Raw genomic sequence first — 15,661 nt, forward strand, 5'->3', positions numbered from 1 at the left:
ATTTAAAAAAAAAAAAAAGAACACAAGTACTATGGGTCAATTATAAAGTACTGTAAAATGGACATTTGTGAACCCAGAGCTCAATTTAAGAGACATCACCTTCCTCTTTTTTCTCCCACTATATTCTTCCATGCTCCCACTCTTCCCCCAAAGGAATATTCTAAATTATTTACCATTATTTTCCCAACCATTCCTACAGTGTTAAGTATTTGGTCAGATTAGATTAGGTTGTTGTTGTTGCTGTTGATGATAGACATTGAGTCAAGCACAATTCATAGAGACCCCATAAGCAAAAGGCCTGAAGCCCTTCCACAACCATTGCCATTTATTAGAGTTCGGAGTTTCCAGAGGCATGTAGTTTAGGAAGTGGATGCCACTCCTGTTTCCAAATCTGTCTTAAAGTGGGAGCTGCACCAAACACTGTCCACCATGAGTAACCGTTATGGCATTTGACACCTCAACGGCACAAAGTTCAGTATCACAACAACTCCAGGTTACCTCAATACAGCACATTGACAGAAGAGTGCTGTACCTCTTAGAACAATGTTCCTTCAAAATATAATTAACAACCAACTTTTAAATACAAAGGCCCTCCGTGAGGTCTTGTTGACTCTAAACATGAGGCGTAAATAAAAAACAACCAATGTATGTTTTTGCTGTTATGTACTGTTGAGTGGCCTGTGATATATAGTGACCCTATGTGCAGCAGCTCTGAACCCTTCCCTGTCCTGAGCCAATCTCACTAATTCCAACATACCAACCCACATTGCCCCAGATACTGTATCGATCCATCTCATCCGGAGGCTTCCTCTCCTGTGCCATCCCTCCATCTTTCTGAACATGATATTCTTCTCCAAGGACAAATCTCTCTTGGCCACGTGCCCAAAGTATGTAAGGTAGAGTTTCAAAATCCTAGCCTCTAAAAGACAGACTTGGTGTCATCCTCTCCAAGACAGACCTATTTGTTTTCTTGGAAGTCCACGCTATGTTCAATACTCTTCTCCAGCACCACAACTCAAAGGAATCTATTTTTCTTCTGTCATCCTTAGTCAATATCCAGCTCTCTGAAGCATAACAAGTAATTGAGAAGACCGCAGCCTGGATAAGGGACACCTTTGTCTCTACACAGACATCATTGCTCTTCAACACTCTGGAGAGGTCCATGACAGCAGATTTTCCCAATGCAATTCATCATTGATTTCCTGACTGCTGGTGTTAAGAGTGTTGATCGTGGATCCGAGCAAGCTGTAATTGGTAACAACCTCAATCTCTTCTCCATCTATTATGGTGCTGCCAATTGGCCCAGTGGTGAGAATCTTTGTCTTCTTGATGTTGAGCTTCAATCCATTTTGAAGACTACAGTCCTTGACCTTCTGCAGCAAGTGCTTCAGGTCTTCTTTAGTTTCAGCAAGCAAGGTTGTGTCATCTGTGTAACACAAGCTGTTGATGATTTTTCCTCTAATCTTGATGTCACACTCCTCATAAAGCCCTGCTTCCTGAATGATCTGTTTTGCATACAGATTGAAAAGGTTTGGGGACAACATGCATTTCTGATGCCCTTCTTTCCTGATTTTGAACCATACAGTATTTCCTTGCTCTGTTCTGAGGACTGCTTCTTGTTCCAAGTATAGGTTTCACATAAGCACAATAAAGTGTTCTGGGATTCCCATTTTCCTCAAGGCTAGTCACAATTTATTGTGATCTACACAGTCAAATGCTTTTGCATCATCAACGAAACACAGAAAGACATTTTTCTGGTACTCTGCTTTCTGCCAAGATCCATCTGACATTGGCAATCATGTCTCTAGTGCCACAACCTCTTCTAAACCAAGTTTGTATTTCTGGTAGTTCTCTGTCAATGTACTGTTCCAGTTACTTCTGGATAATCTTCAGTAGGATCTTGCTAATGTGTGATATTAGTAATATTGTTCCATAATTTCCACACTCTGTTGGGTCACCTTTTGTTGGAATGGAAATAAATATGGATCTCTTCCAATCAGTTGGCCAAGTGGTTGGCCTCCAGATTTCTTGGCACAACCTTGTGAGCACATCAAGGACAAAATCTGTTTGCTAAAATAAGTCAACTGATATTTCATCAGTTCCTGATGTTTTCTTTCTTGCCAAGTCCATCAGAAGAGCCTGAACTTCCTCCTTCGCCACCATTGCCTCTTAGTCATTTGCTTTTTCATTGAAATTCTTGTGTCAGCCAATTCTTTTTGGTACAATGATTCTGTATACTCCTTTATTCTTCTTTTAATGTTTCCTGAATCATTCAATATTCTGCCCATAGCATCCTTACGCATTGCAACTCATGGCTTGAATTTGTTCTTTAGTTCCTTCAGCCTAAGAAATGCTAAGTGAATTTGAGGGCCAATCATGCAGAAGTTCAGGCTTGAACTAGCAAATGGCCCCAGGAGGGCCCTGGATTGGGAGCCAGTGGCGGTTTCTGAGGAGGCTTCAGTAGCAGTCTATGGGGTCTGGGCTAAGGTAGAGGCTGTGGGAGGGGCCTCAGAGCTCCAGAGCTCAAGGAAGCAAAGCCCAGGACAAAGAGTGGCTCCTCCTCACCAAGCTGGGCCATCTGGTCAAAGACATGAAGATTAAATCCTTGGAGGAGATTTATCTCTTCTCCCTGCACATCAAGAAGTCTGAGATCTAAAAAAAAAAAAAAAAGAGTCTGAGATCTTTGACTTTTTCCTGGGTATGTCCCTCAAGGATGAGGTCTTGAAAATTATGCCTGTGCAGAAGCAGACATATGCTGGCCAGAAGACCTGGTTCAAGGCCTTTGTCACCATTGGAGACTATAATGGCCATGTTGGCTTGGTTGTCAAGTGCTCCAAAAAGGTGGCTATTGTCATCCATGGGGCCATTATTCTAGACAAGGTCTCCATTGTCCCTGTGTGGCATGGGTACTGGGGGAACAAGATTAGCAAGCTTCACACTGCTCCTGCAAGGTGATGGGGTGCTGTAGTTCTGTGTTGGTGCATCTGATCCCTGCACCCCGAGGCACTGGAATAATTTCAGCCCCTATGTCCAAGAAGCTGCTGGAGACGGCTGGAATTGATGACTACTACACCTCAGCCAGGAGCTGCACAACAACCCTGGGCAACTCCTCCAAGGCCACCTCTGATGCCATCTCTAAGACCTACAGCCACTTGACCCCAGATCTCTGGAAAGAGACTGTGTTCACCAAGTCTCCCTACAAGGATTTCATGGACCGCCTTGTAAAGACTCACACCAGAGTCTCCATGCAGAGGTTCCAGCTGTGGCCACCACATAGTGGATTTTGTATAACAAATAAAGTTAATAAAGTTTAAAAAAAATGCTATGTGAATTCAGCCCTTTTGGTTTTCCAACTCCAGCTCCTTGCACATTTCATTATAATATTTTTTCTTGTCTTGTCTTCCCAAATGGCTCTTTGAAATCTTCTATTCAGCTCCTTAACTTCTTGATTTCTTCCCTTTGCTTTGGCTTCTCAGTGCTCTAGTGCAATATTCAGAGTTTCTTCTGACATCCATTTTGGTCTTTTCTTCTTCCTTCTTTGTAATGACTTTTTGTATTCTTAATAAACAATATTCTTGATACATTCCTACAGACCATTTGGTCTTCGTTCATTAATGTTAAAGGCCTCAAACCTATTCCTGAGTTGGTTTTTAAATTCATGGGAGATAGACTGAAGGTTAAATTTTTATTCCTGTGGATATGATTTGACCTTCTTTGGCTTTAATTTGAACTTGCATATGAGCACTTGATGGTCTGTTCCACAATCAGCACCTGGCCTAGTTTTCATGTCTGATATTGAACTTCTCCAATGGTTCCTTCCACAGATGTAATCAATCCAATTCCAGTGCATCCCATCTGGTGAAATCCATGTGTATAACCTGCTTTTATGTTTCTTATAAAACTTATTTGCTATGAATAAATCATTGATTGTACAGAATTCTGTCATTCTATCCCCAGCCTCATTTTTGTCACCAAGTCCATATTTTCCAACTACTGATCCTTCTTCCTGATTCCCAACTTTCGCATTCCAGTCACCATTATTAATGCATCTTGATTACATGTTTGATCGATTTCTGACTGCAACAGTTAATACAAAGCATCTATTTCTACTTTGTATGCATATAGGTATTATCCTGTCACTCACAATATTGTATTTCAAGATGGATCTAGAAATGGCCTTTTTAACTATGAAAGTGACCCCACTTTTTCTCACCTTTTCATCTCCAGCATAATAGATCATATGATCGTGGGATTCAAAATGTCCCATGCCAATCCATTTCATTTCACTAACACCCAGTATGTCAATATTTATGCATTCCATTTCATTCTTTACAATGTCTAATTTTCCTACATTCATGTTCCTCACATTCCACATACCAATTGCTAATTTCGTCTTTCAATTGTTTCTCCTCTTTTTGTGTTTCCAAATTTGAGGGCTCAGCTTCAGTTGCCATAACTGTTAGTCTGTTCTAAGTGTGCTCTGTTGTACACAGAGTATGTTGCAATAACAAAACACAACTTCAGCTTCTTAGCAAGTCACATGGAGTTATCATGAGTCAGAATCAACCTGATGGCAACTAACAACAACAACAACCTGGCACAGCATTTTTTCTTTTCAGACCCAACCCATCCTCCAAGGCTACTCTCCAGCATGTAGCAACTCCACAATGCAGATAATTTTGATCGTGAAGCACCACAATCTAAATGTTAGGACTCCTCACTATTATCTCAAGCAATTAGATGCAGCATCACAAAATCAACTTATAGCTCTTTTCACTTGCATTAGTCAGGACTCGTCACATGGCTTCATTCAATTGCAAGGGTTGGAGATGCAGGAGCCTCCCATGTCCTCAGAAGTTGAGAACAGGATATGGGTGAACTCTAGAAATCTCTTCATTTTATTCCGCAAGCAACATAGTGTTTAGGTTTTGCTTGGTCATTTTCATTTTTCTTTTAAAATCTACAACCTGCCTTTTCTCATTTGTTGTCATGTCTCTATTTTTTAATTTTTCATACTATTGTAGGTTAGTGAGTTTTCTTTATTATCTAGCACTCATCATGTGAACCACAAACCTCAGTTTTGTACCTGTTTTTCCACTGAAGGATATTGATTAGAGTAAAAATACTATCGGGTACAGATCTTCTGGTGAACATGTACAAGGATTTCTATAGACTTTTTTCAACTAAAATTTTAATGAAAAAGAAAAGAAAAGAAGGCAAATGCCAGGATGCAGAAAAATTAGGATTTTTATCTTCTTCTTCAGCAAGACACAGGTTGAACTGAAAAAGAATGTCAGGGATTAAACAAATATTTGTGTCTAAAGCCGTAAGTGTGCAAAGAAGAAATTCATGATGAGTCCAAGTCATTTCCTCCAGGAGATCTAAAATATTCAGTGCACTATTTCTCCATGCCAACAAGTCACCGTATCAAGAAGCAACTTGGAGTCTTGGAAGATTTCAATGTGAAGTTTATTTTCATTTGCTTCCATTTAAAAAAAAATAAATAAATGCCATACTGTGATCCTTATTTCCTTTTTTGCTGGAGGGAGCTATGTCTTGGAATCAAAGAAATAATGACAAGGTATTTAAACTCCCCAACGATTGGTAATCACCAGCATATGGCCCTGGAAGGAAATAAATGAAGCAGGGGAAATAAGACTATCGGTGACAGACTTTTGCATCAGCTAACTGAGGGATAAAGTTAATCATATAATTTATCCTAGAAGGTCCCTGGCACATCCATCATGGTGGCTTTAACCACAAGCAAGACACTGTGGCCTTGATGACATTAAAAAAAAATCAATTTATTGGTGTAAAAGGAGGGGCCTGGTAGTAGCACACCTCTTGATAGGTTATGAAAGAAATTGAGAGGTGGTCTTGAACCATTTTAGGAATATAGTAGGCCACTTGGATGGTCTGTTGAGGAGCCTAGGCAACTGTCACTTTGGGTCTTGCTGAAGGGAAAGTGGGATGCAGCTTAATGCTGACCTCCCTTAAAGGAACAGGACACAGAGTTGGTCTCATGGCCGAGGACAGAGGAAGAGGCAAGGGGGGCTGCTTTTCCTTAGGAATGTTAACACGGCCAGCTGCCATGAATTAGTAGAAACCATTGCTTGTAATTCAGTGATCAAGGAAGGAGACTTATCGAGTTGAAATAAAAGCAGATGCATTGTTCATTTTTGCTGCCTTTACCAGGCATTTCAAAGCACTCTGGTGGTGCAATGGTTAAGTGTCTGGCTGTGGACCAAAAGACTGGCAGTTCAAACCCATCAGCCACTGTTCAGGAGAAAGCTATAGCAGTCTGGAAGCTCAAAGGGTCGTCACAAGGCAGACGTCTTATAGGGTTGCTGGCTAAGAATCCAGTCAACAGCAGCCGGTGAGGTTGAGGAGTTAGTGGAGCAGTGGATTAGACATTGGTTGTTAACCAAGACATCATTGTTTCTAATCCACTAGCCGCGCTGTGGGAGAATGAGGAAGCAAAGTGCACTCAGGACTTACAGTCTTGGAAATCTACGGGTCTGTTCTATTTTGTCTTACAAGTTTGCTGTGAGTCAGAGCCCACGCAACAACAGTGGATCTGCTCTGTGGTAGGCAGGTCTATATTCCAGCCACCAGGCCAGAACTTCATGTGCGTTGTCTCCATATTCCTCAGAGCTGACCAGGAAGCCAGATGAGGTAATTGCTAGGACTACTTGTTGGTATTTTATGTTGCTTTATAAAGAGTGACAGAAAGGGCAATCCCAGTAGAAGAACAACTTACCAAGAACATAGCTGGCACTTCAGAGAATTACTGAAACCATCAGAAAATGAGCAGGAGCTCAGAGAAGTCTGAAGCTCAAAAGGTGAATGAACACCTTCATTGGAACTGTAGGTATGGCCCCTAAACAGCATATGGTGGTGGTGGTTGTGTACCATTGAGTTGGAACCAACCCATAGCTGACCCTTCAGTTGGTTTTCAGAGGCAGTTAATCACACGGAAGGAGATTGCCCATTCCTTTTCCAAAGAGCAGCTGGTGAACTAGAACCACGTGCCTTCGGGATTGCAGCGCAGCTTCTCGCCACGTGGCTACCAGAGCTCTACTGCCAAATAAATTCCCCACCATCTCTGTGTCTCTGCATCACTTGCCCCACATTCAAAGTCCTGGGTAGAAGGAGGGACCTGGCTGAACCTAGATTACAAGCCAATGCCCTGGCCTGAAAGTGAGATGGGGGCCAGCAGCACAACAAAGGAGAATCAAGCATCTCTCTCGTTAGGCTTTCTTACCATAAAGCTCTATTGTTCAGAGGATTTTCAAAGGCCTGTTATCTCAGGAGTGGATAATCAATCTTTCTTCTAAATCTGTCTTAATTTTGATATTCAGCTTTAGTACAATATCTTACAGACAAGCATTTTATCCAAAGATGAAAGACACTTGCTCATTACAAAACAGATAACTTCAGAGTTGGTCTCCCCACTCTTGCGTATATAGCATATCTTGTCCCCCTTCCTGCCCTGCCCTGTCAGTACTCTCCCCGCTCCTCCATGTGTGGCTGCTGAGCAAAGCCTGAACTAACCCCTGATATGACAGCAGTCACTTCCTTCTGCTCGTTATATCCAGGCATCTTGCTCAGATCCACAATCAACACTCTTGACACCAGCAGTCTAGAAATCAATAGACTAGTTGCTTTGAGGAAGTCTGCTGTTAAGGATCTCTCCAGAGTGCTAAAGAGCAATGATGTCGTCTAGAGACTAAGGTGCACCAGGCCATAGTCTTTGCCATTTCATGCTATGCAACAGAGAGCTGGACAATGACTAAGGATGACAGAAGGAGGACCAATACCTTTGAGTTGTGGTGCTGGAGAAGACTATTGAACATACTATGTATGGGCTGCCAAGAGAACAAAAAACAGGTCTATCCTGGAGAAGGTGAACCCACCTTGCTCCTTGGAGGCAGGGATATTGAAACTCAATCTCGAACACTTTGGGCATGTAGCCAGAAGAGACTAGTACTTGGAGAAGGGTGGAGGATGAGAGCAGGAGAGGGAGACCCTGGATGGGATGGACCGACACAGTGACTATGTCAATGGAGGCAAGTGTGTCAGAGACAGTGAGATCGGCTCAGCATAGGGCACGTTTCAGAGCTATTGTACATACATAGGATTGTTAGGAGTTGTAGTTGACTCAGTGGAGCATAACAACCACCACAAAGCAGCCCTGTTTACGACCAAGGCCAATATAGATAGAAATTCCCTGTGAGAATTCCTTATAGGAAGAAATTGTATGATTGACCTTCAAATGCTGCACAAAAGAAAAAAGTCAAACCCATTGGTGCTGAGCCCATTATGACTCTATAGCAGCCCTGCTGGACAGAGTACAACTGCCTTTCAGGGTTTTCAAGGTTGCAAAGCTTCAGAGAAGCAGGCTACTTCAGCTTTCCCCCACAGAGCAGATGATGCCTCCGAATTGCCAACCTTGTAGTTAGCATCCCACTGTTTTAGTCACTGGAATATTTTTGTTGGTTTTGTTGTTGTTGTGTGCCGTCGAGTCGTTTGTGACTCATAGCGACTGGAATATTAAGACTTCTAAATGTAAAAAAAAATGCACCCTATAATAGGAACTAAGGAGCCCTGGCAGCATAGTATGTTACCTAAAGAATAATGGTTCGAATCCACCAGATCCTCTCACTCTCCAAGAGGGAAAAATTGGTCATCTCCTCCCCTAAAGATGTATAGACTTAGCCAAAGAGCTCACCATGAGTTGGAATTAACAACAATGGATTGGGTTGGGTTGGGTTGGGTTGGGTTTGAGGTTTGGTGACACAGTGGTTAAATTCTCATCTGCTAAATGAAGATTTAGCAGTTCAAACTCACCAGCTACTCTAAGGGGAAATAAATAAGATCACTTGCTTCTGGAAAGATTTCTTTACAGCTTTGGAAATTGTATGACATTGCTCTATCCAGTCTTATAGGACTGCTGTCAGTAAGAATCAACTACATAGTGATGCATCACAGTGGGTATTCATTCCTGGGTGCTGCAAACAGTTGATATCCTCAGCTGCTCACCAAAGAGTCAGAGGTTTGAATTTACCCAAATGTACTTCAGAAGAATGGCCTCTGAACAGTGATGTTCATAGCAACATTATTCACAACAGCAAGAAAACAGAAACAGACCAAATGTCCATTAACAAAGTAATAGATTGAGAAATTACTATATATTCACACAATGGAATACTATGCAGCACTCAGGAGCAATAGTTTCATAAAAGTCTGCATAACATGGGAGAGACTGGAGAGCATTAAGCTGAGTGAACTAACTCAGTCTCATAAGGACTATTATAAAGTTTCATACCATATAAGACCATGGTACTAAAAACAGAAGGATAACTAGTAAGATGTGAATAAAAGTCCAAAAGGGGAAGGGGAGAGGAAAAGGTGGAATAAGAATGGGGAGGGGGAATCTTGGGGTCACAGAGTTTAGTGAGCAAAGGGAAGGCGTAAAGGAATTAGTATCCAATAGAGACCAGAAAGTATGGAGTGATAGTGGGTATAGATCAATGGTGATCAATTTTATAAAACACAGTATACGAAAATGATCATATGAAACACAATATGAATGAAGGAATGCATGAAACACAATGTATACAAATTTTGTAAGCAAACCAATATAAAATAAAGAACAAAAGATTATGACCTATTTCTGAAAATAAATCATTAAAAAAACCCAGTAAAGTACAGTCCTACTCTGGCATATCTGGGTCACCACGAGTCAGAATGGACAAAAAAACAGCTGGTCGCTGATAGTAATAGGAATGATTATCATCCCCAGCTGGCAGGTGGGGAATATCTGGTATTTCCTGTCCTTGAGGGGTGAGTACATCCTAATTGTTGAGATTTTCCAATAATCTGCTTCAGGCTGACTCCAGCAAGGAAGAACCAAGACACCCACAAATTAAAAATGAGGCCACAGGTAACTATTATCCCTAATATTTTGCATTACTTTACAAAGTGTACCCATTTGTTTCACTTATTATTTAAAAACCAACTGTCCTCCCATGGACCCTGACTTTTGAAAAGGACAAATAAGCACTGTCATTCCACTTGACAGATGAAAACTGAGGCTAAGTGAACTCAGTGGCTTGTCTGTGAGGACAGACTAAATCCTGGAGACTCTGACCCCAATTCTCAGGCCGTGCCATGTGACTGTTAGAAACTTGAATGATGTCTGCTTGGTATTATACACCATCCAGTGTTTTTTAAGGTTCTTTAGAATATGGTTCTCAAACTTTATATGCTCCCAGACTGCCTGGAGATCTCTTTAAAACTCTACTTCTGATTCAATGGATCAGGTGATCGCTGTTGTTGTTGTTGTTAGGTGCCATTGAGTGGACTTCAACGCATAGTGACCCATGTGACAGTGCAGAACATTGTCATGGGCTTTTGTAGACTACTATCTTTACGGAAACAGTCTTTCTTCCATGGAACCAATGGGTGAGTTTGAACAGCCAACCATTTGGTTAGTAGCCACTGCACCACAGGACTCCTTAGGAGGTGTGGGGCTGGGCTCCAATGTGCACCTCTGACCAACTCCCAGGTGATGCTGAAGCTGCTAGACCAGGGACCAGCCAGGGACCACACTTCACACAGTGAAATTTGGTAGTTTGATCATATGGATTAAGAATCATTGTTGTGTATCATGGAGCTGGAGCCAACCCTCTGAGGGGTTTTCAGAGGCAGTTAAATCACACAGAAGGAGATTGCCCATCCTTCTTCCCCAGAGCAGCTGGAGGATTTGAACTGCGTGCCTTTGGGTTTGTAGCACAGCTTCTTACCACTAAGCCACCAAGCTTCCCATTTTAAATAGCAAAGATTTAGCTATTTGCTAGTAAGAATTAAGAACCGTAAGTATTCTTAATCTGTATCTTGCAACTGTAGTATTTTTATAACCCAGTGAAGAATTATTTACAACATGCGAACCTTTTTAATTTAGCACTATTTTTTTGCTTGTTTGTTTGTTTGCTTCACACTACGTTTTTATCTTGGGTGCTTTTTGTTAAGTTTAAAGAATGAGATTTGGGAGAGAAAGGGATGGCACAGATGAGAGTTCTTGTTTTGTTTTTGTTCTCTTCCAAGCAAGAGGTGTGTGCACGAGACCCCAGGAGACCCAACACTCAGGAACAAGTTGGTGGGGGGGAAGGCAGCTGTCATCACTCAGAAACCTGCTGTTCACCGAGTGGCCCTCCAGACATTGTAGCGACCTTGCAGGACAGATGTCTCCCCGAGAGAGTCCCCAAGCTGCAGTCTTTGCTCTGCGGAATGGTTGTACCCACTGACCTTTTGACTGGCAGGCCAGTGCTTTATCAATGGCGTCATCAGGGCTGCTTGCTGGTCATCAGAACAGAATTTCACAGACCATAGATCTAAATTTGCAGCCTGAGAAATTCAGACACAATCTTCTCATTTCTAAAGCAAGCCTTTCTGAAATGTTTATAAACAACCAATATCCCAGCAGAGAGAACCAGGAATGGAAAGAAGAAAAGAACCAGAAAACTCAGTGAGACTGGGAGCCACACGCGGCTCTGAGGACCCCAGGCAAGTGAGGAGAAGCCGCCCAGACACATCCTGGAGTCTGAAGGCCATGGGGCCCCCAACTGGAAATAAACAAGGGCCAATGTGCTTTATTGGAACCAGGTCACAGATAGCGCAGGGGAATGGAAAACAAAGAGGGAGGGGGTAATAAAAACAACGTCTCCTTGTGAAAGTAAACAAAGACAAAGTGAAAAAGAAGCAAAGAGAAACCAGATGCAAGGCCTGCCTTAAACCCCAGTCGTGGTGGTGGCAGAGCAGGGCCGGGTGGCGATGTTTAAGCAGATGAAAGCGACAGGAGGCAAGCGCGGAGCTGGAGGAGGAGGAGAGTAAATACGGTAACCCGAGGGGACATCAATACGGGATCCTGGGCGGTGGGCGTCATGAGCCTTGAGTTTTGATTAGCAAAGGAGAGTTGGCACCAACCAGCACTCGACAGACATGCTTGGGGACGATTATTAGAAAGCTATTTTTGTGGTTTCCTTTGTCTCTCTCAGAGGCAAGCAGAAGTTGCCCACACTGTTAATCTGTTTTGGAGCCTGAGAAACAACTCTGATTTCACCAAAATTCTTCAAACTTTTCTTATTAAAAATAAGAAGAAAAAACAAAATCTACCATTTCTTATTTTGAATTTTTCTTAAATTTGTTTTATTTTATTTAAAAAAAACTTTCTTATTAAAAGAAAGAAAACACCCTTCCAGAGTGTCCCAAAATTGTTTCAGTTCTCTCTAGAAATACTTTTTTTTCAAAAGGTTATTGCTCAGCAGCTTGGTTTACTTTCCATCTCTCTTTAGCCAGCGTGCCCCATGTTTGAATGCCAAAGTAAGAAAATCTCATGGAACATTTGTAAATCCCTAAATTGTAGCCTTCTGGGGGCATGCCTGTTCTCACTATTTCAGTGTGATACTGGCCATCTGAGAAACTATTTGCATTCTTGTGTCAATTCCAGGCTTCTTAAAGTGCCTCTGTCTTTCCTTTGTGGAGCCATATATCCTTCTCCATCTCTTGAAGTGTGAAATGGACCTTTCTAGAAGACCTTCTCACTCTTAACCCACCAACCCACCTTACCTCTCTCCTTGAGGCTTACTCTTCTGTTCCATACACTGTCTCATCTTCAAGATTTATCCCAAACCAGTGTTTTCTTCATGCTTCCTGCTCAACAATTAGAAAAGATTATTGTTGTTGTTGTTGTTGTTGTTGTTGTTGTTGTTGTTCCCACCTTTCTCATCCACAAATTCTGTAAAACCTAACAAGGCTTTCACAACGTGCTTAATAGCTCCAAGAGTCTATAGGTCAATGTTGTCACTAGCTGCCAGAGTCCAGCACTGGCTTTTGATACCTCCATCCACAGCAAGACTGGGCCATGGTGCTCCGTAAGGGGTGTACTGGCTGATTTTCTATGATCTCTAAGCCTTCCTCATCTCTCCTAATTGAAAAGCTTCATTGCAATCCATTCAGCCTCCTAGCAACATGCCAGCCTCCACTGACAGAAGCGGTGATTGTGCTTGAGGGGCACTGGCCAGAAATTGAACTCTGGTCTCCTGTATGAAAATCAAGAATTGTATTGCTGGTGGGCAGAGTTCAGTGTTGATTAATTTAATAAGATGCCATGAATGAGAATGGTTGTAGGAAACACAATGTGAATGAAGGATAGTGTGAAACACAAGGTATATGAACTTTGAAAGCAAACCAGTGTTGTTGTTGTTGTTGCTGTTATGTACCATTGAGTCACCTACAACTCATAGTGACCCTATGTACAACAGCCCTAACCCCTGCTCTATCCTGTGTCAATCTTATTGTCTCTGACACACCCAAACCCCATTACCCCAGTCACTGAATCAATCCATCTCATTGATATAAAATAAATTTAAAAAAGAAGAAAAGAAAAGACTTCTATTGTTAGGCCAACACTATTATCCCTCCCTCACTGCAGTCCAGTTGGAACTAACTCATAGCCTTTCCTCCAGTTGGGTTCTCAGACGCTGTAAACTACATGAGAGAACTTTAACTATCTCCAGCAGAGCCACTGGTATATTCAAGTCAGCAAAGAGGGGCTCCCTTTGGGTTAGCAGCACAACCCCCTACGGACTGTACACCCCCAGAACCCCCTCTGTATCACTACATACTGATGGGTATTATTCTCGTAGAAACTTTCCCTAATTAAACTTCAGGCTCTTATCCTCAGGTGTCAAGGGGGAACAGACCTCCACTGTAGCCTATGAGGATGTCATCCATCCAAGCATTGCCTTGCTTGGTGGGGGAGGTTCTGAGATTGGACTTTGTTCCCACTTGACATCCTTACTTAACTCTTACTCAAATCCAATCTGTCCTCAAGATCACTATTAAAAGGCAGCTTCCCCAGCCAGCCATTGTGGCCAAAGTTCTCATAGACATTGCCCCCTGGAGGTGAGTTCCAGGAACCTCTGACCTTTGAGAAATCCAGAACTCCCTTCATGTGAGACACATGACCGGGTCTGGATGCTATGGTCTCAACACCTCAATTAGAGTCTTATGTCTTTACTTGGACTAACTGTTGTACATTTCTAAATGTGTAGCCTCAGCTTTCCTTCATTCAGGCAGAAGGCCAACCTTGCAGAGAGTCTTTTGAGGATGTGACCACACTGTTACTTGATCTTTTCATGGCTGATCTCTGGGAAGTAGAAGGGGGAAAGTCTGCATGATTATCAGGTGCAGTTATGATATGTACTCAGGCCTTCTCTTCTCTGCTGGCATATCAGAGCTGGAATGGCATTGTCTTCTAAGATACACACATAGATGTGCAACTGGCCTGTATGGAGTCTGCCTATCCAGCACCCATAACCTCCAGGAAGCTTCCCATGACTGATATCTCTCTTCTGTAAAAGCTCTAGAGAATACTTCAGCAGACTACAACCTGCAGACCAAATGTGGCCCACTAACCATGCTTTTTTATTTTGTTTTTAATAAAGTTTTATTAGAACATATACATACTCATCACTTATGTATCATCTATGACTACTTACATGCTGTTAAAACAGAGTGGAGTAGTAGTAAAAGAGACCATTTGGTATGCAAAGACAAAAATATTTTCTATTTGACCTCTGATTAAAGAGTTTTGCCCTGCCAGGGAGAACTTCCATCATAATTTAACACTTATCACCTAATGATTTTCTATTTCTCTCACTTCTCCAGTAAACATTGAAGAATTCTGAAGAGCAGCAATTGTACGTTATGTGTTCTTTTATTTCTCTCCTTTTAGCCACTCATCTGTCAGTGGAGATTTGCTTGTCACTATGATGCTCAACAGTTCTAAAAAGAGCTTCCAGGTTACTATGGCGTCCTCCTACCTAGCTCAGGGGAAAGTAGAAAGGAATGAGTTCAAGCTTCACTGAAGACATTGGCAAAATATAAGGCCTGAAGAATTGAGGGAATGCCAATTGACATGTTTCAACAAACAGATGCAGGCCTGGATGTGCTCACTAGTCTAGGCCAAGAAATTTCTAAGACAGCTAGCTACCAAGCCAACTGATTGGAAAAGATCCACATTTGTTCCCATTCCAGAAAATAAAAAGGTCATCCAACTTAGTGTGGAAATTACCAAACAACATCATGGATATCATCACATGTTAGCAAAATTTTGCTGAATGTTATTCAAAAATAACTGGGGCAGTACATCGACAGGGAACTGTCAGAAATTCAGGCTGGATTCAGAAGGATGAAGGATATCACTGCTAATGTCAAGATTGATTTTGACTGAAAGCAGAGAATATCAGAAAGATGTTTACTTGTATTCTATTGACTATGCAAATGCACTGGACTGTGTGGCTCATAACAGATTATGACTAGCATTAAGAAGAATGGAAAACCCAGAACACTTAATTGTTCTCACAAGAAATCTATGAATAGACAAAAAAGCATAACTAGAGACTATTGCATAGTTTAAAATTGGGAAAGGTGTGTTCATGGTTGAGTTCCTTTCTCCATATCTATTCAATGTATATTCTGAGAAAATCACTCAAGAAGCTAAACTGTATGAAAAAGGACGTGACATTAGGAGAGAGGAAGACTCGTCAAAAGCCTGTATTATGCAGATGGCACAACCTTGCTTACAAAGACTTGA

The 15,661-nt window shown here is 41.8% G+C and overlaps 1 pseudogene; it reads left to right on the forward strand.

Annotated features, from left to right (window-relative positions):
- Positions 1–14,933, forward strand: part of LOC102858817 — a 34,633-nt pseudogene extending 19,700 nt beyond the window's left edge.
- The last annotated feature ends 728 nt before the right edge of the window (positions 14,934–15,661 follow it).

The sequence above is a fragment of the Elephantulus edwardii genome, unplaced genomic scaffold (genome assembly GCF_000299155.1).
Source record: "Elephantulus edwardii isolate Elephantulus edwardi_28Jun2011 unplaced genomic scaffold, EleEdw1.0 scaffold00017, whole genome shotgun sequence".
Taxonomy (NCBI): Eukaryota; Metazoa; Chordata; class Mammalia; order Macroscelidea; family Macroscelididae; genus Elephantulus; species Elephantulus edwardii.